This window comes from Hippoglossus stenolepis, chromosome 10 (assembly GCF_022539355.2).
Source record: "Hippoglossus stenolepis isolate QCI-W04-F060 chromosome 10, HSTE1.2, whole genome shotgun sequence".
Classification (NCBI taxonomy): Eukaryota; Metazoa; Chordata; class Actinopteri; order Pleuronectiformes; family Pleuronectidae; genus Hippoglossus; species Hippoglossus stenolepis.
The window spans coordinates 24,319,864-24,341,597 of NC_061492.1; positions in this window are offsets into that span (position 1 = coordinate 24,319,864).

A 21,734-nucleotide genomic window follows, 5' to 3' on the forward strand; every position below is an offset into this window, starting at 1 on the left:
CAGGCACATGCAATGGTGCTTTTGACCAACACAAATCTGGTCTGTTATTCTTAGGCCACACTCTTGTGGCAGTAACATGCGCCTACACATGTGGGTCCACAAAACAAATACACTGTCTTTGTTACACACAGAGATGGTCTGCTCTCTGCGTTTCACTCCTTGCAGAGAGGAGTTTTCTCTCTCTATCAAACAAGCGCACCTAGCTTTTAAAACAAGTGGGAGGTGGCACTTTTAATGGTTTATTGCATGTTACTCTCAAACCACACCAGGATCAAGTTGAGAATTTTGGAGAATTTGAACCGTGCACTTGGCACAGCGACCATTTTCCTGCTGTTAAACTAACATAAGTGGATTTGAATGTGCCCTAAATGCACTTGCACCATGGGCTTAGAATAGAGTTAAAATAGAGCTGGTGATGTCACAGGAGGGGGAGGATGACATGCCACTGAGATACCACCATAATCCTGCTCTTGAGAGGCAAACCTGTTACAGCCCATAGAGAAATCTATGTAAATATCCTCAAGTAGACCTGAGCTAAAGTGGTCTCCTTTGTATGTGATGTGTATTTTATTCATTTATCACAGGTACCTCTCTTTCTCCATGACCATTTACAAACCCTTATTTTAATCAAAAACACATTATGACATTTTATTAAAAGCCTCATTTATTGTGACCTAACATCTAAAAACCAGGGTAATAATTTACAGAGCAGAGATTAAGATATCACATGAAAAATGGAAGTTAGTGCCTTCACTCTACATAGATTCAGTTTCCATTTCAATATTATTTGTATCGTATATTATTTCAAGGCACTTTCCATAGTTAACTAATGGAAAGCAATATTGCAAAGGGTTGAATTAACCTGTTCAAATGCAGTGAAGTGTGCTTCTCTGGTTCACTTTTAGCAGTCATTTCAACTAGGTCTTCTCCAAGGTAAAAGAAGAGCCCACACTGCTCCTCTATGGAGTCTCTGCCTTGGCTTCCAGTCAGTCAGAGCATATATTTTATGATCCTAATATTTCTTTATGTCATGCACTTTCCCCCAGGCTTTGTAGTTGGTATGCTGCCAAGATATATTTCATATGTTTCTCATATAGAGACTTGCTGCTCACCATGACAACGCATGCTTATAATAAATGGAGAAATCTTTCTTTCTCTACTCATATTGTATCCGTCACTCATTCGATCAACTTTAAACTTCTTGTGTGTATTGTTGTGGACCCAAACAAGTGCAGCATTTTATTACGTTTTCTTATAATGTTAGCAGTTCTTTTAAAACACAAACCCGGCATTAACAAGCTTCAGCTACAAAACAGTGCACAGGATCATCGTTTCGTTTAACTGCCATGTATGATTGAGAAAATGCATTCAACTAACATAAGTCTGCTGTTGCAGTCTGTAAATTGTTTCTAAAATGTTCTTCCGTTATACTCAACAACTGCAAGTAATCCTCCTTTAGTAGAGGATTAAAATGAGGATTAAAATGTTCAGTTTTTATGAATTTGAGTTAAAGGATGTTTATTTGTTTTAATATTCATGTTGACTGAATTCTCCTGGGTTATACTAAGATGTGTTCCTCATTTTTTATCAACTCTAATTCATAGAAAATGGGAAATATAAAAGTACAAGGAACACCTCTCTGTATAAGTCTGTAAGTATCCCTTTAACATCTCAAATCATTTTCCATATAACTGTTGTATCATTATAACTGAAAGTTGTAGTCAGGCGCTCATTACCCCCCACACTTACTGAACCACCTCTGGGAGATGTGCGATCTGCAACGCACAGATACTGACGCTTGGGTTTTCCGTTTTATATATACTGAAACTCTTCTATCAGTGTTGCACTCTTTTACATTAACAGCTGCAGCAACAGCTGTCTTTTTATGAGAAGCCAAGCACTTGAGAGTGAAAAGCTGAAGATGCCATAGATGACTCCACAGAGGAGTTGGACTCTGACCAGTTTTCATGTCTACATTGCACGCATGTGTTCAGGAGATTTAAACCAAAACAAAAAAACTTCAGTTGAAGCAGAGATAACATAACTTTGAAACTGCACCATAATGTGTATTAATGTAAGACACACAATTTATGCCACTCCAAAACTGAACATGAATTTCAAATGCAACTTTAACTTCACTGTTGTTGTGAGAAAGGACATGAAAACCTTTCCTCATATATGCTCGGAGATACAGTTGAATGTAAATCTGCCATATGATGCCATCTCTAACTATGTTTCACATGATTCATTGTTTTGAACAAGTTGAGTAATCTAATGTTCTAGAAAACGTGGGAGGGGTTTCACTTTCATGCTGTCGTCGTGCTGAGATTGCAAATGTCGCTGCAAACTGCTTGTTGAACCTCCAGCACATTGGATCACTGGTTCACAGAGCACACATAGTTCCATGCTGAGCTGTTGGCAGGCATTATGGTGTAGGCTCAATACATTGGCTAACTAAAGCAATTTTCACATCTGGTCTTTATGTGCAGTGGGAAAGGGTGCAATTGGCATTCATTCCAGTCACATATATTTATTGGCTCCAGCTCCGCTCGGCACATATTGAAACATGACACCCAGGTATAGTTTTTCCCACACTCCTGAAATAAGTTTTAATGACACACCTTCACTAACCCAAACATCTCACATGGAGGCTGACAGGAGCACCAACCTGTGATTGTCCTTTGATGTCCCATGTAATAATATAAACACATTCTAAAATTCCAGTAATGGAATTCTGATAACTGTTTTGTTTTGTGTGTCAAGAATAAGCAAGGATTTCATATAAATCAAATTAAATGGTTCCTTCTGAATGTAGCCATGGAAGTTTTTGCATCTTTGGTAGAATTACATATTTGTAGGTAGTGGTGCCTTTATGCTTCCCTCTGAAAGGTTGTGTAATTGTTATACAATTACAGGTCAAAATATACAAACATCTGCCCCACCCTACAGAACCAAAGTGAACTCAGTGGCAGGGTTCAGTCATAACCTTGCATCTGTACCTGAGCCAAAAGAATGGGGCAGACTTCAAACAGTTTGTCAGGATGTTGATTGATCTGCATAATACCATAATCAGGAGATTTAAAGCAGACAGATGTTGTGCAACATGCTATTGTCTATTGACCTGCATACAATGTTTGGGAGTAATAGTGTTATGTATTTAAACAGGTACAGGTAAAACCTCTGCACAAAAAGCTTTCACTCAACCCTGCTCAAATTAAAAACCACAGACCAGTCTTGTCACTTCTATTTTAATTCAAAGCCATCGATAAGATGGTTTTCAATAGGTCACAGAATTCCTCTCAGAACGCCCTCCTTGATCTGAAACCTTTGGGCTTAAAGAGCTGCCACCCACGGCTCTGCTATCTGTGATAGGAACCCTAAGGGTAGCAGAGCTGCTGCCCAGTCTTTAGTTATTTGCTTAGACTCTGTTAATTGTTTGTGCTTGTCTTCAGTTCAGAGCATGCAAGGTTTGTGGCTTTATCAGAATCAAATGTTCCCAACAAGGCAGTTGAATGGAGTTCTAATTTATTAGGTTACTGTGGAAGACCTAATCCTCTACCAATGCATTACTATTCTGCACCATGCTTCCCAAATTGGGTGTTTTCCTAGGAACCTCTTCAGTGGTGAGCAGTATTTCAGGAATGGATCAATAAAATATTTCCTTTTCTAACTGGTGATCAATCAGTAATATTAATCCCCCAAGGAAGAGCATGGGGTTTTTTGATTGTTTGCATGAGAGATTTGATTTGTTAAATCAAAGTAATGGACTTCCGTTCCAACAAATCTAGTTCCAACAAATGTGTGTGAAGTGAATGTTGGATGCAATGTTTTTGAGGAATTGAACAAGAGACACTTTATTTGGCGAGCCAGCCAGCAGGGGGACAGTACAAGTGCTGGTTTCCACAGGCAGAGCGTGAGAATGCAGCACAAGTGAAGCCAAATTCATACCAAGGCAAGCAGAAACTTTTGGTTAACTTACTGTAACTCATTATACACTGCAGCATCTATCTGGCTCATCCTTCAGTGCCAATGATGATGCCCTAGAGCAAATTCAAACCTAGACACGGACAAACATTTTAAAACCCAAATGGTGATCAGCTATGGAATTGCTGGAGTCCTCTTAGTATTGTATAGTATATAACTATAAATCTGAAAATATCTTATAGATCGGTTCCATTACTATTTCTGCTTGTGGGCTTGTGAGTTTTATGTTGTATAATGCTGCCAAGAGCATGGGAAGGCATGAATACTTTGTAGAGGTCGTAAAAGGGCCGAAGGGTTTTGACAATTAAATCTTCTCTTGTGATGGGAAGTCTGCCAAAAGAGAGCACCCATGTGAAGTCATGTGTGTTAAGATGTCCTTGAAGAGGAGAAGGGTCCACGGCCCAAACACGCTGTGGGTCCTGAATTGAATATTTAACATTCTTTTAGTTAGTTTAGTTAATCCTTTTGTTTGACTCTTAATTGGAATTCTGTGTTGGCTGATGATGTTATACATTTGCTGGGGGGGTTGATACATTTAACCTTAATATATATTAGTTTACATTTAATTTAGCAAATTTAAGAAAATCATAGGACTCAGTTGAGAAAAAGATAAGGAGGGGGAGACAGACTGAGAGAAACAGGATCCAAATGAATAATTTATTGACAATAAAAAGGCTTAGTCGAAGGAAAGGGATGAGTAAGTGGGAAAAGAGAATGAGACAATGAAGGTGGTTTGTTAGAGTGACCATGTCCTTTGAATAGTAATGTGTATTTTGAGCTTGTGTTTTAGGAGTGAATGTGATGTGGATTAATAAATCAAAGGGAAGGACAGAGGAGAGCATATGTCTGCAGTTAGCATGGCCATTTTTTGAGGGACAGGTTTACAGTGGATTCTGAAGAATGAGATACTCTATATCACTTTGGATGACATAAATGGAAGGTTGTGGAGTGAAAAGGTGTTTGTGAACTTATATGAAGGTTACCCTGATGTATTATCTGGTCCTCTACCAAGCAAAGTAATCAAAGCAATCAGATAAAATGAAAAACACAGTTACATTTGATTTTGTTATACATGAGCTATGAGCATACATTGCCTGGCAGACTATAACGATTCAGAAACTGCTGAAAGCTTTTTACATTTTCCACAGCCCTTGTGGGGAAGATGTCCAGCCACTATATAGACTGACATCATAGCTCAGAGACTATAAAAAGGCCCCCCGAGCTATTAGAACAAGTGAAAATTCCCCTGTACTCACCCCACGTACCTCTGGCCACAGCATAAAGATGGTGAATAAAGATTACCATGAAATATACTTTATTGTTGTAATAATGATAATTTTCCTATTTTTGCATTTATGTTTAATAATATTCTGTCTTTACAGAGATTTGTTTAAAAAAAATTCAATTCAATTGTATTTGTATAGCTCCAAATCATAATATAAATTATATATTGGCACTGAGCTCTTATTGAGTTCACTTTTTAAGGTCTTGACCTCAATAAGAGCTCAGCGCCACCCGGCTGCATAAATATAAAGGCTACCCAAACCTTTTTACAAGTACACTGACATAATTTTGAAATGGTGTGGTCAAAATATGAATCTCTCGCTGGAGAACACAAACACACAAACAAACACACACACACACAGTTTGAAACAGTTTAAGTCCGTGCATTAAACGGGCCGTGCATTACATTTTTTTCGATTGCATAAACACTAAAATTAAAAGTATGACACAATTATCAAAACCTTACACTCAAGGAGCAAAACATTGGCCCAGATTTGCACCACTATGAGCACAATGTCAGCCTCACACTTTTTGCAAAACAATTGTTGGACAATTGATACATTAAACGTGACACCAATAAATGGTGTGCATTTCGGCATTCAATAAATTTGGTTATCAGAACAAATATTGAATATTAATATTAAAAATATGAATATTAAATAATAACTTTAATTGATTAAAGTTACCTCGGGGCACCACCCTTCAAAGGAAGGGAAAAGATAGCCAATTTATTAATAAAGTCTCATGAAAGTACTAACTACAAATTTGGAACTCTGATTAACAATTAAATTAATAACCATAACCAAAATTACCATATAGATAGTTAGCAAAGTTGAAGGATATAGAGTGCTTGACAGTGTAGAGGTTGGCAAAATTCACACTTATGCAACATTAATGAAAACATTTGTGAAAGAAAAACATTTATTATGAAGATAATAAAGTATAAAAACACCACCTGTAAAGCCTTTAACATTCACCCAAAGTTGCAAATTAAGTAGTCAAATAAATGATTTGAGGAATATATAATTACACACATGCATGAATCCCCATTGTGACTAACTCAGTCTTTCATTGTTCACGCTCATTGGCAATTTACTCAATGAGTTGTGGGAAAAGAGTCAGAAATAGAATTATATTTTATCATTGTATGTTCATTATTATGGCCATGGGTTTATTTAGTTTAGGTTTAGTTTAAATTGCCTGCTGCAGCCAACTCACCTCACAACCTGAAACTTACTTTAAAGTCCAGCTGTCTCTCTTTCAGTCTCTCAATTTCCTTGTTAAATTTTCCTTGTTCAAGTTGTAGAATGAAGCATGCTGACTCTGTGTTGCATTGGATGTGCAATATCCCACTAAAGTGACATTTTTCAGTATACAACATGGACATATATTTTTACAGGGACCCACAAATCAACACAAGGACACACATGTATGTTACTGCCATGAATTGTCATTTGGATTTGGTATTTTGGTAAGTATTCAAATGCATGCATTTCAGTACCTTAGGAAATGAACAGCAATAGCCAACATGTGACATGTGCCTATGCCCATAATTTATGCCTATGGTGCTTAAAGTCAGCAAATTATAGCTTCACTTGTTCCAACTGTTTCACAAGACATAAATAGAACAGGTAATTGTACATCAACAGTTTAACTGAGGAGACACTCCATGAAACACACATTTAGTAAAAAGGCCACAAACATGAGCCTCATTTTTTAACTATTGTCCATTTTGGCCTGGAGAATGTATTGATATGTTTTAAAGACAATGTATTCTCAATGTTTAGGTGAACAACAGTTTTCAACACTTTTACCAAAGTCTTTCAAATCAATTTCTTGAATGCCACAATCAAGAGGTTTCCAATTTCATGAATAAATTGAAACGATTACGGCACAGTTTTGTATTATTGTATTATTATAAGCCTATATTAAAAATATGTTTTATGATGGGGCTGAATATGCATAGTTGAAATGTGTTGGAAATAACAAACAGCTCGGTTCCAACAACGTTCCTCCATCTAACTACCGGCTACAAACCTCTGCACAACATGGAAGCTCCTTTCAGGCTTCATAGTGAGTAAGATAAGTAGGCACATGTCTATATACAAGAGCTGGGCCTAAAAAAGGTGTTGGCGCTGACATCATAAGGGTAGGAAACCCAGGCCCATCTACACTTATTACATGGAGGAAAAAACTCACACACTCATCATTTGTGTTTACTTGAACCGGAAGAGATCCTCTTTATTGTGCATGCTCAATAGTCTTTAACATTAAAGGCATTGACTTCAGTGCAGGAGCACACACTAACAAAGGCTTATCTTATAACTTAACACCCCCACTTGCTCTTATACTGTACATGTTACAGTCAACACAACTTAATGAATACTTTGTGCACTTACACAATAACACATTCACAGTGTTAAAAGGTCTTTGGTTCTTCACATTCCAAACATATAACTCCTAAATTTCCCCCCTATTGAACTTTGTTGAAGGCTTAGTCAAAATATCTGCAACCATATCCCATGTTGGACAATGTTGATGGTGCAATTGCACCCTGGTTATCCTCAAAGATTTGCAATGGTGCATATTGGCACTCACTATCCATACCTTCCATTAACTGTACCAGATACAAACTTTCTTGTGTAGTTGCAGCTAGTGCCATGTATTCTGCTTCACATGTGGACAAAGCTACAGTTTGTTGTTTCTTATACTTCCATGAAATAACAGGTCCATCGTTAGTCAGACTAAAACAGTACCCTGTTAAGCTACGTCTGTCACTTTGATCTGCTGCCCAGTCATCATCACTGTATGCTACAAGTTTTAGTTTTTGTTGATGACTATTGTAACAAAACTCCTTGTTCATTGTACCTTTTAAGTACTTTAAGACATGTTCGGTAGTGATCCAGTGTTGTTCTTTTGGCTCTGATACTGTGACAGTTTGCTGACCACCCAACTCAGATCTGGTCACGTACATGTTCTTACATATATCAAGCTGCCTACCACTTCGCGATGTCTTGTTGGATCAACAGGTTCACCATCAAAGTTTTTTTTCTGCTAACATTGGGGACGACCTTGGTTTACAGTCAGACTTCATCTTGAATTTTGTACTTAACATTTCTTTCACACCATTGATTGAGTCATTATGATTTTGTTTCAGTGTGGGCCTCCTGTGTCTCTTTTGGACTTGGATCCGTCACCTTATCTTTTGGCATGGGGGATGCAAATCGCTTCCCATGAAGATCATCATCACTTGTCTGCAGATCTGTCTGAGTCTGTCGCTCGTCTACACCTTTTCTAACAAACTTCATCAGCCTTTGTTTCAGAACTCTCCCTGTGTCTTGATTGTAGACTAGGTATGACCGACTGTTTTTGTTATAAAAAATCCCCTTTTCACACCATGAGTCTAACTGTTTCTTGTTCTGTTTGTATGTATAACATACAGAGCCAAATATCTTTATCTTTGAAAAATTAGGCTTTGTCCCTGTCAGCATGTAATGTGGAGTCTGTCCACACGTCTGTTAGAGCATCTGTTGCGTAGTACAATGTCAAATTTGGTACAATTCTTTTGTATGAGCTGGTTACATCCTTGATGAAATTACACTGCAGCTCCTTTAGCTGTCGCCGCTTTGACAGAGAAAATGTCTTGTGGATATGATGCTATGTAGAGCGGCTCGTTCTCGTTCCCTCAGCCAACTCCACAAAGTGTTCTTTCAGCTGGAAAGTCTCATGAAACTTCTTAAACTTCTCAATGTCCGTGATTATGTGTGACGTTGCTCCAGTGTCTATCTTCAGCCCTTTCTTTGTAACTCCACGTGCCGGACAGTTTCATATTTTGTACACAAATGTGTGGTCAAATCAAATCGAATCAAATCAAATATACTTTATTGTCCCTATGGGGAAATTTGTCTTGGGCCAAGATGCTACAGCAGCTGCAGAGCAGTACATTGTACAACAACAAAGAAAAAACTGTACACAAGGACATATCATGTAAGACCCAGAATGCAGAATAAAAGTTAGTTGAATATTGCACCTGCCCTGAAAACCCTGAATATGATAAAACACTAAAATGATATAACTGATTAAGATAAAAAAAAAAAAAAACTGGAATTAAAACTAAAAAACAAATTGTAAAATGTGCCAGACAAAGTGCAAGGGTTATTAAGATACATGGCCGAAGCAAGATGTTTAGTTTTTTGTAGTGTGATAGACGTTCCGATGAATGAGAGCTTGAGGCAGTTGGTCTTACACTTATAGGCTCTGTAGCGTCTGCCTAAAGGTAAGCGGTCAAATTCAGAGAACAGTATGTGTGACGGGTCATTAAGGATCCTGTGTGCAAGTCTGACCACAGAACCTTCGTATATGGTCTGAAGGAAAGGATAGTCCTTTTTGCCCATCACCTTCATAGCCGTTTTTTACTATGTTCTAAATTTTAGATTTTAGCTGGACTGTGAGAGTGCCAAACCATGCTGCCATTCTGTATCTAGTTATGCTTTCTGGCACAGCAGCGTAAAATGTTGGCATGATGTCGGTGCTCACACTGAACAGTCTAAGTCTGCGTAGTAAGTGCAGCCTTTGAGCTAACTTCCCACACAGAAAGTCTACATGGGCACTCCATTTCAGATTGCAGTCTAGCTGTATGTCACTGATTACCACTGGGTCATGGACTCTCACCTCTCTGTGGAAGAATATCATCTCCTTCGTCTTTTTAATGTTAAAAATTAGATGATGATTGTCACACCAGTCTTTAAAGGTGTTAATCTCATCCAGGTACATTGTTGGACAGTCATCCCTGTGCAACAAGCTTAAAGTCCCTGTATCATCAGAACATTTGATGATGTAATTATTTGGGTTAGGGTTAGGGCATTATTCTACAGCATTTAGAGGAAAGGAGAGCTCACACAGCCTTGTTGGTTAATAAAGAATTAAACCAATTAATGATAAAAGGAATTACATGCATGTCGTTTAACATCTGGACCAGTAGGTATGGTTGGATAGTGTTAAAAGCTGAAGAGAAATCTACAAATATGACCTGAGCGTAAGGGTTAGGGTTCTCTAGATGCTTGCTGATTAGATGTGTCACACTTGCGACCACATCTTCTGTACTTGGCCCCTGTCTGTAGGCATATCGGGGGGGGGGGGTCCAATCTTGAATCCAGCCACCTTTCCCCTTTACAGCGTAATGTTCCCTCAATATCTTGAGACTATATAAGACTTTTCTCCCGTTGTCTACTGTCTCTCTTATTATCAGGGAAAGACTTTTATCATCCAAAAACTGTATCAACTCGGCGTAAGCCTCTTTGTTTTTCTCAGCATCATCGCTACCTTCGTCTTCCTCACCTGACTCATCTAAGATGGCCGCTTTTAGTCCTAGTAGCTAGTAGGTGGCCTAAAAAAAGTTCCCTCCTGGGCCCATAACCTGTTGGCTCTGACATCATAAGGGTAGGAAAACCACACACACATCGCTCTTTACTTGAACCGGAAGAGATTCTCTTTATTGCGCATGCCCAATAGTCTTTCACATTATTGACTCCAGTGTAAGAGCACTTAACAAAGGGTATTTGTAGTAACTCTCTCTCTCTCTCATATTCTGCAGATATCTCTGACTGCAGGGCTGCAGGATCCAGAACTGACACTACTCAATTATTATTATGAATAATCAGTGTTGTGCCACTTCACACTTAAAATGAACTTGTTCAAACAAACACTAAGTAAACTTCATGTACTGATCAGGTCCTAATAACTTGTCATGAGTGTTGTTGTTTATTATTGGTAGTGAGTGCAGGTCAGCAGGAGAGTACAGGAAGGACACAGGAAACTCCAGCATGGTACAAGCCAACCTTCTGATCACATTAACGGGCTCTTGTACTCTTATCTCACTGTGTGTGTCGCTCTATATGAGTGAGTGGGGGGCAAAGCCCAAGGGCCTGTGTGTCCGCTCGCTCCAGGTATTTCACGTGATGATTCAAATAAAATGGTCTAATTTTAATAATTTGTATTATTAACTGGTGCTGCTATCATTAATGACATCTTTACATCTATAAATATCACATTTATTATTTTCATTGTAACAACCAGTCTGACTGAGCTTAAATATGACAGTTACCTAACTGTACCTCTCTCTCTCTTCCCTCCCGTCTTTTCCACCCATCTCTCCTCTCTTCCCAATTTGTCCCCGCTCACCCCAAGCGGTGGAGGCACATTGAGTCTGGTTCAGTTAGAGGTTTCTTCCTGTTAATTAGGGAGTTTAGGGCTCATTGTGGGAACTGTATATATTTAAAGTCTCGACCATACTATGTCTAGTGCCTTGAGATGATGTATGAAATGATTTGGCGCTATAGAAATACAATTGAATCGAATTAAAAACGAGGAATGTTAAGACAGTTTGCTTTGAGATCAAGAAGTCGAATGAAAGCCTTTATTAAATGGGATTAGTGCCTAAGATTTTCAACAGACAGTCTCCATCAGGGCATGTAAAAACAAGTGGCAGCCCACAAGTAAAGCTGGTGTCAGTTATCAGGTAATCAGAGTAGCACCAGCTGCAGTCAGGAAAGTGCGTAAGTGTATCATAAGGTGAATTCCAACAAGGTATTGATATCTTAGAGGTTAGCAGTGTCATCACTTACAATCAGGAACCTAAGATGTACACCAATAGACGTATAGGAAAAATTACAAAAAACAACATATCACTCTAACGTAAAATACAATCCCTCAACAAATTTCCTCATGGAAGAGAATTGCAACAAGTAGTGGTGCTTATACTGAGGAATTACCGATATATATTCTTTGTATTAGGGTTAACAAATTTGCTAACGTTAAAGGGATTGATGCTCCTTGACAACTGCAATGCCCTCATGTTAAGCACAGTGCAACCCCATAAACCAGAATGTAGCAGTGCATCTGGTTTTCAATCAGCCTGAAAAAGCACATTAGTCCGCTGCGCATCAATCTCCCCTAGCTACCCATGGCTGATTGAATCAAATTCACGCTACTAATGCTTACTTACAGAGTGACGTCAGGGTCTGCACCTCCGTAATTGAATACCACCATGGGCTCACACTCCCTTGCAACCACTGCGTTGCTCCAAGGATCGCTGTCTGGCATTGCCATCACTGCACCCAAGGCAATCAAAGTCCAGTTCACGTTTATTCTTGCCTAATGGTGGCAAATGTGCTTTAGTTTGCACAGGCAGAAACAGACCTGCACTCACTCACATCTGCTTGCTCGGAAACTTGACGAACAGGGTTGTATGCAATGCACTGCTAACTCTTACTGTCAGTGACAGTTCCACTTTGGCCACAAAATAATACAGTTACCTAAGTGACTTAGGTAACTGACTGAAATGTTATCACGTGAGCAGTACAGCCCAGCCCTGCGTGCTGTCAGTGGCTTGTTCTGGAATATAATGTTAAAAGACATTGACACTGGGTTTGCAGACTTGTTAAATACTCTTATGGAGATTGGAACTTCAGAAAAAAACACACTTCCTCTCTGCACCTCGGGTTTTGTAAGGACATGGAAGCCTCAGGGCTCATGTGAAGTAGAAGCCTTCCAAAGTCTGCCCTGGCTGACCCTGTTCATCTAGGCTGGACCTTTGTTCACTCAGATTTACCGATTAATCCAAGGAGAAAAAGCATGGCTGAAGGAGGACAAAGGTTAGTAAAGAACACATAAAAGGAAGGAAGGAAGAGGGATGAGTGCATTTGGTACACATGCCTCTGCTTTTCACACAACCATCTCCTCCCTGTATCAGGGATGTGCACGTATATTTTGTGGGGCTGTTGCTGTCATCTGAAAATAGGGCACCAACGCTTTAATGTTCATGAATGTTGCAAACCATTGTCCACAGTATTTTCCACTCAAAGCTGCTTGGGCATGGTTGTACTACTTAAAATAGAAAGTACCTTGTATATACTTTGTATGTTCAACATATCCTACACAGCAAAATCACGATACCCAATTTGATTTCAACTTTTTCGAATTGGCTATATAGGTCCACAGCACAAAGTGTTAATTTAACTCTTTCTGAACAGTTAGTACTGTAACACTAATTAAGTGTAATTATTGACTCTTTTTGGAGTTAAAATTTAACACTTCTTCATTCTAACCAGAGTTAGTTTTTTTCCAACACTCGTATGTAGTGTTAGACGTTAACTCCCTCATGGGATCATTGTTAACGACACGACAGTGTTGCCCCCACATTAAGTCTCATAGGTGTAAAGATAGTTTTTCTTAATTACTAAAATTAATGGAAAAAATAAGTTTGCTAAAATAAAGAGGCCATGTTCTAACCGAACATGGCCTCGAGCAAACACGTTTATTTTTTAAACATGCACCAAATTGACATTTTAAAACATGATTTAGAACATATAACAATAAGGAACAATATATGAACATAAACATATATATATACATATATATACATATATGTATTTTTGGACTACATACACATACACCAGCATTTTCTGTGAAAAGATGAGTGAGGTTAGCTTTCTGTACAATTTATCTTTACAAGTACTAAATTAAGAAATAATCAGATCCAATATCAAGTAATGCTCCTGCAAATATTTCACAATAAAAAAAACTTTTTAAACAAAAGAATGGATACGGTCAACAGAAACGCTGGAGTGCTTTTATTTTGAAATGCCTACAGAAAGTGACATGAGTCAGATACACATTCAAACTCAGGTGAAAGATAATTTTTACTGTTTATTCTGCAGTGAACCACAATATTTATTTGTCTCAGTCACTAACGTATTTACAACACTTCCCATACCCGTTTCAAAGTAAAAACACTCCAGTGTTTCACTTTCTGAATCCATTCATTTGTTCTAACGGGTCTTTGATTGTTATCACAAGACCGGAAGATGCTCGTCTTTATACAGTAGAGTCCCGGTATATAGTTTAGTACATAGTCCGAATTGTATTCAAGCAAATGCAGTAGATAAACCAGCAGCTCCACCGCCAGTAGCGGACACACAGCCTGTCTGAACAACAGATACACAGCTGATGGGGGCGGGATTCATTTACTGAAATTCGCTCCTGAGGTGTCACAGACAGGTTCAGAGTTTAGAGTGGAAAGTAAAGAGTTTATACATTTACACTTAGAGATTTGATTTAAAGACACTTCATTTTGACACCAACTATTTGCCAACTGAGAGTTGACTGAAGTATTTTCTGTGTACAACCTAACATTGACCGGATAATAATAATAATAATAACTTATTTGTATTGCACTTTTCAATACAATTAACAAGCTCTTTACAACAAAAAATATAAAATTCGAAAATAGAGTTAAAAAAAACAAGAATAAAGATGCAGATCATAAAAATCATAGACATCATGCGATAAAAGGTTTTTTATAGAGATGTGTCTTTAAAAGAGAGATGAAACAGGCAACTGATTCTGCTTGTCTAATCTCTTCTGTCAGATTGTTCCAAAGTGTAGGGACCCTCACGGCAAAGGCTCTATCTCCTTTGGTTTTCAGCCTAGATTTTGGAATGGCTACCAGAGGATAATCTCGACTACAAAGCTGGTCATCAACTGTCTCACTTAACCCTGGGTTTTCTTACATGGCTAGGAGCAAGTTCAAGAGGCTGAGTTGTTCATAACAAGCAACGTTGTTAGAACCATGAATACATAACTTAATATATGGGAAGAAATACTGATATCTTCTGGTAGGGTTGGAATTAGCGTCATCCAAAAGTTACAGTCATTCATTGCTGTGTCAGTATTGCTGCCAGTTGCTTCAGCATCCCAGTGTTGTTGCCCATGTGATCGTTGTGCCTTCTGGCTCCGCAGGGCGCAGGTCACTCACTCCGAGTATGAATCAGACGTCCAGCGTCTGTGCCATAGTCATTTCTGGAAGAGCTGTGCACCCTCATCATTCATTTATTGGATCTTAACCATGAGGAACTCTTCAAACACTAGTAACAGCGTTACCGACAGGGCTCCTGAAACTGAAGCTCTGTCAAGGAAGCACTCACTGCTTCACTAACTTCTCCCATACCTGCAGATATTGTCCCCTCAAAAACAATTTGACAAAACTCTATCAATACTGGCTCAACCAGAATTATATAGTGTGCTATAGAAAAATAGAACAACAACAAAAAATGCAGCACTACAAGGTTTTTGTTTTGACATTTAAGCTAGTATTAAGTGCTGGACAATAAAACACATGAGGATGAACAGATCTCATGAAAAGAATAATGCAATGCGTTATAACATTCTTGGTTGTCTCTTTGTAGAGGTTCTGGCATTTAGTGCCACATATCCACGCAAGTCCTTAACGTAGTTTATTAATGTACCTGCCCAAAGAGTCAACCACCACACTGAAGGAAACCAGGGAGGGGATGGGGCAACCATGCTGGGATGACTCTGGGATCCATCTTGTGGTACCTGAAATGTAAAGACAAAGAGGCACAGCTTGAGGTTATTTTAGCATGGCTCAAATACATGAAAAATACATATATGTAACAATTCTTTTTTTTTTTACTATCAATTATGTTGTTTTAAAAGTTGATTTTTTTTTCTGACTGACCATAACTCTAGCAGACACTCAAACACCATAACTTAATCCTTAGTCTCTCCACACAGCCACCAGAGTAACATTTGGTGCCAAAAGGTCAAGCTAAACCCCTTTAAAATAGAATTTTAGCGAAATTCTGAGCCAACTCCAAAAATAACGTTAAAAAACGTTTTGTATTTACCATCTTTCTCCTCATTAACAAAGCCCTGTACACTGATGCTAAGAAAGGAGAAAACGTTGAAAAGAAGGCCACTTAGGGGTCACAGCAGCACAAAAATGGCATTGTTTACCTTACAAGTGATGAAGATCCAACAAAATGCAAAAAAAGTGAGCAGTCCTCTTCATTAGAGGAGCTCCTAAAGTGGTCAGAAGAAAAAATTGCTTATTGGATGTATGTGGATTTCAACCTCTTGCTTTTAACGGTGCTTCACCTCCCGCTACTGCCACTCATTAAATCAAATCCTTATAACAACAGTAGAACTACTGCCAATATTTTAACATTAAATTACCACAATTTCAAAAATTACAGTTAGATACTGTATTTTGCATAGCATTATGCAAAATACAGTATCTAACTGTGTAGTGGTTTTACGGTTGATGGTGTTATTTTATTGTAAAAAATACAGCAGAGACTAACGGTGTAGGATTGCAACATGGCAACATGAGGATATCTGTGCTCATTGGTATTCCACCATGCAAGGGGCTTGGAATCCAGTGAGGTGGAGTCCACTACCCTGTATAAAGTTACTTCCTTCATTCACCAGCTGCAAAGATGGTCTGTTTCCCATCTCAGTCGTGAAGAGCTCACCAAACAGTTCTGCCACGGCTGACTTCTTGACAGGAGGAGATGCTGTGGAACCAGTTATTGAGGAGTTGAACATAGTTAATAAGATCCTTTAGAAGGTGTAAGTACATGGTTAACAAACTATTTACTTCAACATTTGTACTTGCATTTATACATGTAATGAGTTAGACATGCACCAATGATTAGTGAGTTTGTTAATAGATCTTTTGTAAATACTTGTTAATACTGTAGTTCGTGATTAATTCAGGTGGTTACTAGTTGTTAGTTAAGTATTTTGTATGACCTCATCTGAAGTGATGACTATCTAGGCCTTAGATAGCATTTACACTCACAAAAGTCTCAGTTATCTTCTCAAAAGAAAAAGGAAACAGACAATAGAAAGTGATATAGAACATATACCTATTTATTATAATACGCAATATTTGACACAGAAAAATTACATACACTCAACAAAAAAATGAAAGAGGTTTTACAAAATACTTAACTAACAACTAGTAACCACCTGAATTAATAATTATTTACAAAAGATCTATTTATGAACTCACTAATCATTTGTGCATGTCTAACTCATTACCTGTATAAATGCATGTTAAAATGTAGAAGGAAATAATTTCTTGATAATAATAACTTTATTAGTATAGCACTATACAACACAAGGTTACAAAGTGCTTCAAACAAAAAATCCATGGCAAAATGAGGAATGAAATATAATAAAAGGTATTCAGTTCAGTTACATTTTAAGGGCCATATCATAACATAATAAGGTCAAGACCTTAAAGTTATAGAGAAAACCAATAGTTCCCACAATGAGCAGCACTTTGGCGACTGTGGAGAGAAAAAACTCCCTTATTAGGTGGAAGAAACCTCTAGAACCAGACTCAGTGTGGGCGGCCATCTGCCTCGAGCGGTTGGGGTGAGCGGAGAAAAATGGGGAGGAGAGTGTTTATGAATGTTTGTGAGTGTTTATGAATTACTTACTCCTGTCTACTAATGTAGGAACAGTGCTTTATAAATGATGAATTCACTAGTTACTAATACTTAACTAATGCTTCATAGTGTGCAGTTATTATAAAGTGCTACCATAAATATTGATCAAGCTCACCCATTATCGTATGCCCCAGGCCAGTCATAAATGAAATGGAATGGCAGCCACTGTTTTCTCCATCCCACAATGGCCTCCATACTCACTCAGAATTCAGTGTTCTCCAGTCTACATTGTACACAAAGGTGTATGACCATTTCCGTGGCCTCACTGGCCTGAATTTGCTTTTCAATTTGCAGATTTTTGCAAAAACAAGTATGTCAATGTGCTCCTCTGTAAGAATTTCCCTTCTTGGGTTGGAAATGAGCCCTGGTGTACTAAGCACACGCTCTGAGGCACAGCTTGAAGCAGCAATACAAAGGTATTTCTTCGCAAGATGGGCAAGGTGAGCTTAGGTGTTCTCATTTGGCTTCCACCATGTTAGAGGGTACGGTTCAGCACTCGGCTCAGGCATGGTTTCATACAATGTCAACTCATTCCTGATCTTGTGTTCTGGATCCTCACCTATTGGTGCTGGTATTTCATGTTGTTTCTTTCTGTTCCCCTGAATGTTTAACAACAGTCCCTTTAGATCCAGTCTTGTTTTCTTTGCAGAGTGGTTTATACACAAAGTCTTTGCTGACTTGGGACTCTTGTTTGTAACAAAACTATCCTTTAAACAGGGGTCAAGAAAAGTGGCTGTGTTCAATACCAGCTGCATGTGCCTGTCCTTTTTTTTATTTCTCCTGTCGTTTTAGGTTGCTGTCATTGTCCTCAACTGTTAAAGTTGAATATATCTTCCGGGTTAGGGGTTGGACAGAGGAGAGAGTGGTATGCTTTTCTCCACTAAGAACATCAGTGAATGAGCTTACTGGGCTCACTACCTCTTTTACAGTCTCAACAATAATAAAGTTGAAATCTTTTGGCATGAAGTGCCATTTCTTTCTATCATCTGCTAAAACTGCACAGTTGTTGTTGTTGTTCGAAAAACATTTCCCCCATTTTAAAAGCTGAGTCCCAGCGTGTAGGCTCATCATGGAAAAGTCTGTGTCCTGCCAACTGCAATTCTTAAAATGTTTTCTGTAGATGTCGGATCATCTTTGTTGACCTGCTGAAAGATGCCACTGTCTTTCTTAATCAAGATCATGCTCCAGAGACACAGTCTATATCCAGACCCTTGTTAATGGCCAAATGCAGGTTGTGACCAAAGCAGGGGACCCATGTGAAATCCTGATCAATTGCTTTCTTATTATTTAAGCATTGTCTGTAGCAATGCCTGCCATATTGTTTATGCCCAGCTTCCATGTTTCCTGTAAAATCTCATCTAAAGCCTCCCTCAAGCTGTCCCTGTATGCTCAGAGTGGACACAGGCCAAACACCAGGTCTGCATGTCCCACGACTCAGTTATAAATTGCAGGGTTACTGCCATGAAAGGGGGCGGCTGTGGCTGAGGGGTAGAGCGGTCGTCCTCCAACCTGAAGGTCGGCAGTTCGATCCCCAGTCTTCCCCATCTGCATGCCGAAGTGTCCTTGGGCAAGATGCTGAACCCCGATGCTGAACCCCGAATTTCCCCTCATAGAACAACAAAGTGCTGCTTATAGATGCACTGTATGAATGTGTGTGTGAATGGGTGAATGTAAAACTGTACTGTAAAGAGCTTTGAGTGGTCATCAAGACTAGAAAAGCGTTATATAAATACAAAACCAAAGAAGCCGTACCTCTACTGGTCCAAAGGTCAGTGATGCATGAGAAGTAAGATTTCCCTCCAAGCTGCTCCATGATTGTTTGTTTTGTTGTGTTGTATAGAGCAGGGATTGTGGTGTACATACAATGATTCCATGAAGGAAGGTCATACCTTGGATTCACTGGTTGAATAAGTTGTCAGAAGCCAGGTTTCTCCACAGTGTAAACAGGGATCTGGTCCATGTAAATGTTTTCAGCTGCAGCCCTGCTTATTTCCTGTGCTTCTGGTGACTTGGCACCATATTTTCATTTAATTGACACAAACAATTGTTTAATCCTGTTAAATGAACCCCGCCTATTAACGTTACAGACTGGCAGGACTGATAATGGTTGCTGCCTAGCTCCCACATTAAAGTTAATCATTAAAGTTTTAGAAATAAAACTTTCTCCAAAATGTCTGGAAGAGGCAAAACAGGCGGGAAGGCCAGAGCGAAGGCAAAGACTCGCTCGTCCCGCGCTGGGCTCCAGTTCCCCGTCAGTCGTGTTCACAGGCTGCTGCGTAAAGGCAACTACGCCTTTACGCAACGCGCTGTGGTGGTGATGTAAATAACGTGCAGGGGAGAACAAAGTAAGATGAGCCTCATTTAAAATTTGATGATAATACTGCAAAACAGAAGTGTATTTTTTTTCCAAACAGTAACAATAATACCTACTGCTGTAAGAAGTGATGGAGGAACGTTACGCACTGGAACAGTCCAGCAAAGACGGAGTATGAAAAACTCAAGGAGCTCTCCACAGACCGACAGATGGGAAGGGGAGTGCAGTACAGAGACATCCAAAAATCCATCACTCTGACAAAAGTACAGACTCAGTACAGAGTGACTCATGGACAAACGGGAAACATCCCGCAGATAAAAACGGATGAAAGAGCAGGGGGAGGACCAGGAGGCTGCAGTGCAGATGTCCTCCACTGTCATTCGTCTGTGCAGAGCTGCAGAGGAAGACATTCCTCTGGTGGAATGTGCTCTGATGCTCTGTGGGGGGTCCATCCCTGAGGGGAGATAAACCTGTGAAACAGCCTCACAGAGCCAGTGAGACAGGCGCTCTGCAGACAGGGGAAGCCCCTGAGGATGTTTTCTGTAGTGCACAAACAGGCTCTGTGAACGTTGCAGGACAATTCGCGCACTGGGCAGAGGAGATGAGATGTGGCCTCTTCCTCTGAGTTATGAGGAGGGGGGGAAAACTCCTCCAAGGTGATCACTCTCGATCTGAAAGAGCTTGTAAAAGCCGGATTAGGGCGTAAAATAGCCGAGCTGCCATCTCCTTGGATCTGGAGACATGAAGGAGCCACAGAGAGAGCAGACAAATCACTGACTCTCTTTGCAGATGTCAGAACCAACAGCAGAGGTTTTTTGACTGACAGAAACTTAAGTGGGATCTGATCCAATGGTTCAAAAGGAGCTTTCACCAGTGTGTGTAAAACCAGCGCAAAGCGTAAAGGAGCCGATGCGCTAACGCGTCCAGTGGAGGCAAACAGATCCACAAATCTGGGTCACCAATTCGGGATGGAGGCTCCAGTCCCCGTGACGAGGACCTCCATTCGACATAATGTCCACTCCCATGTTCAACACGCCGGGAATATACACTGCTCGGACTCATCCCTGGCGATTTATGTAGGCTACTGTCACCTTGTTGTCTGTGCGGATCAAAATGTGCAGAGAAGTAAAATGCTGGAGTACTTTCCACACCGCGAGGTGGCCACTGTCCTCCCAAAACCTGTGACAGACACGTTCCTCCCCATCCCGAGAGAGATGCGTCTGTGAACACTGATATGTGTGATGCAACTCTGCCCAGCGGCACTCCCGCTGACAGCATGCAGGGATTCTTCCAGTAGGCTAGATCTGCGCATACTGAGGGAGAAATGGAAACCATGCGTCTCCGCTGACGCACAGGATCGACGTGCAGACGAATGAACCATCTCTGCAGACGTCTCATGTGTAACAGGCCCAGGGGCACTACCACGTGACCTGCTGACATCATGCCCAGCAGCTGCATGACAGAGAGAGCTGTCACCAGATTGGGGGGCGTGACGCAGGGGAGAAGAGCTGTCAAAGCCTCCACTCTCTGCTGTGAGAGCGGCGCTCTCATGCTGACTGAGTCTAGCTCCACTCCCAGATAAGTCACGATCTCAAGCCCAGGCTCGACAGATGAGAGACCAGTGTTTTTGTCTGTAACGCAGCTTCCTCCCTGGAGCGAGCTAATAATAGCAGATCGTCCAGGTAGAATAGCACTCTCAACCCTGTCCTGCGTAACGGCTCCAGAGCCGTTTTCACACACTTGGAAAAAGTGCATGGAGCCAGAGAATAACCGAACGGCAGGCAGTTGTACTGATATTGTATCCCCTGGATTGAGAAGTGCAGGAATTTCCTGTG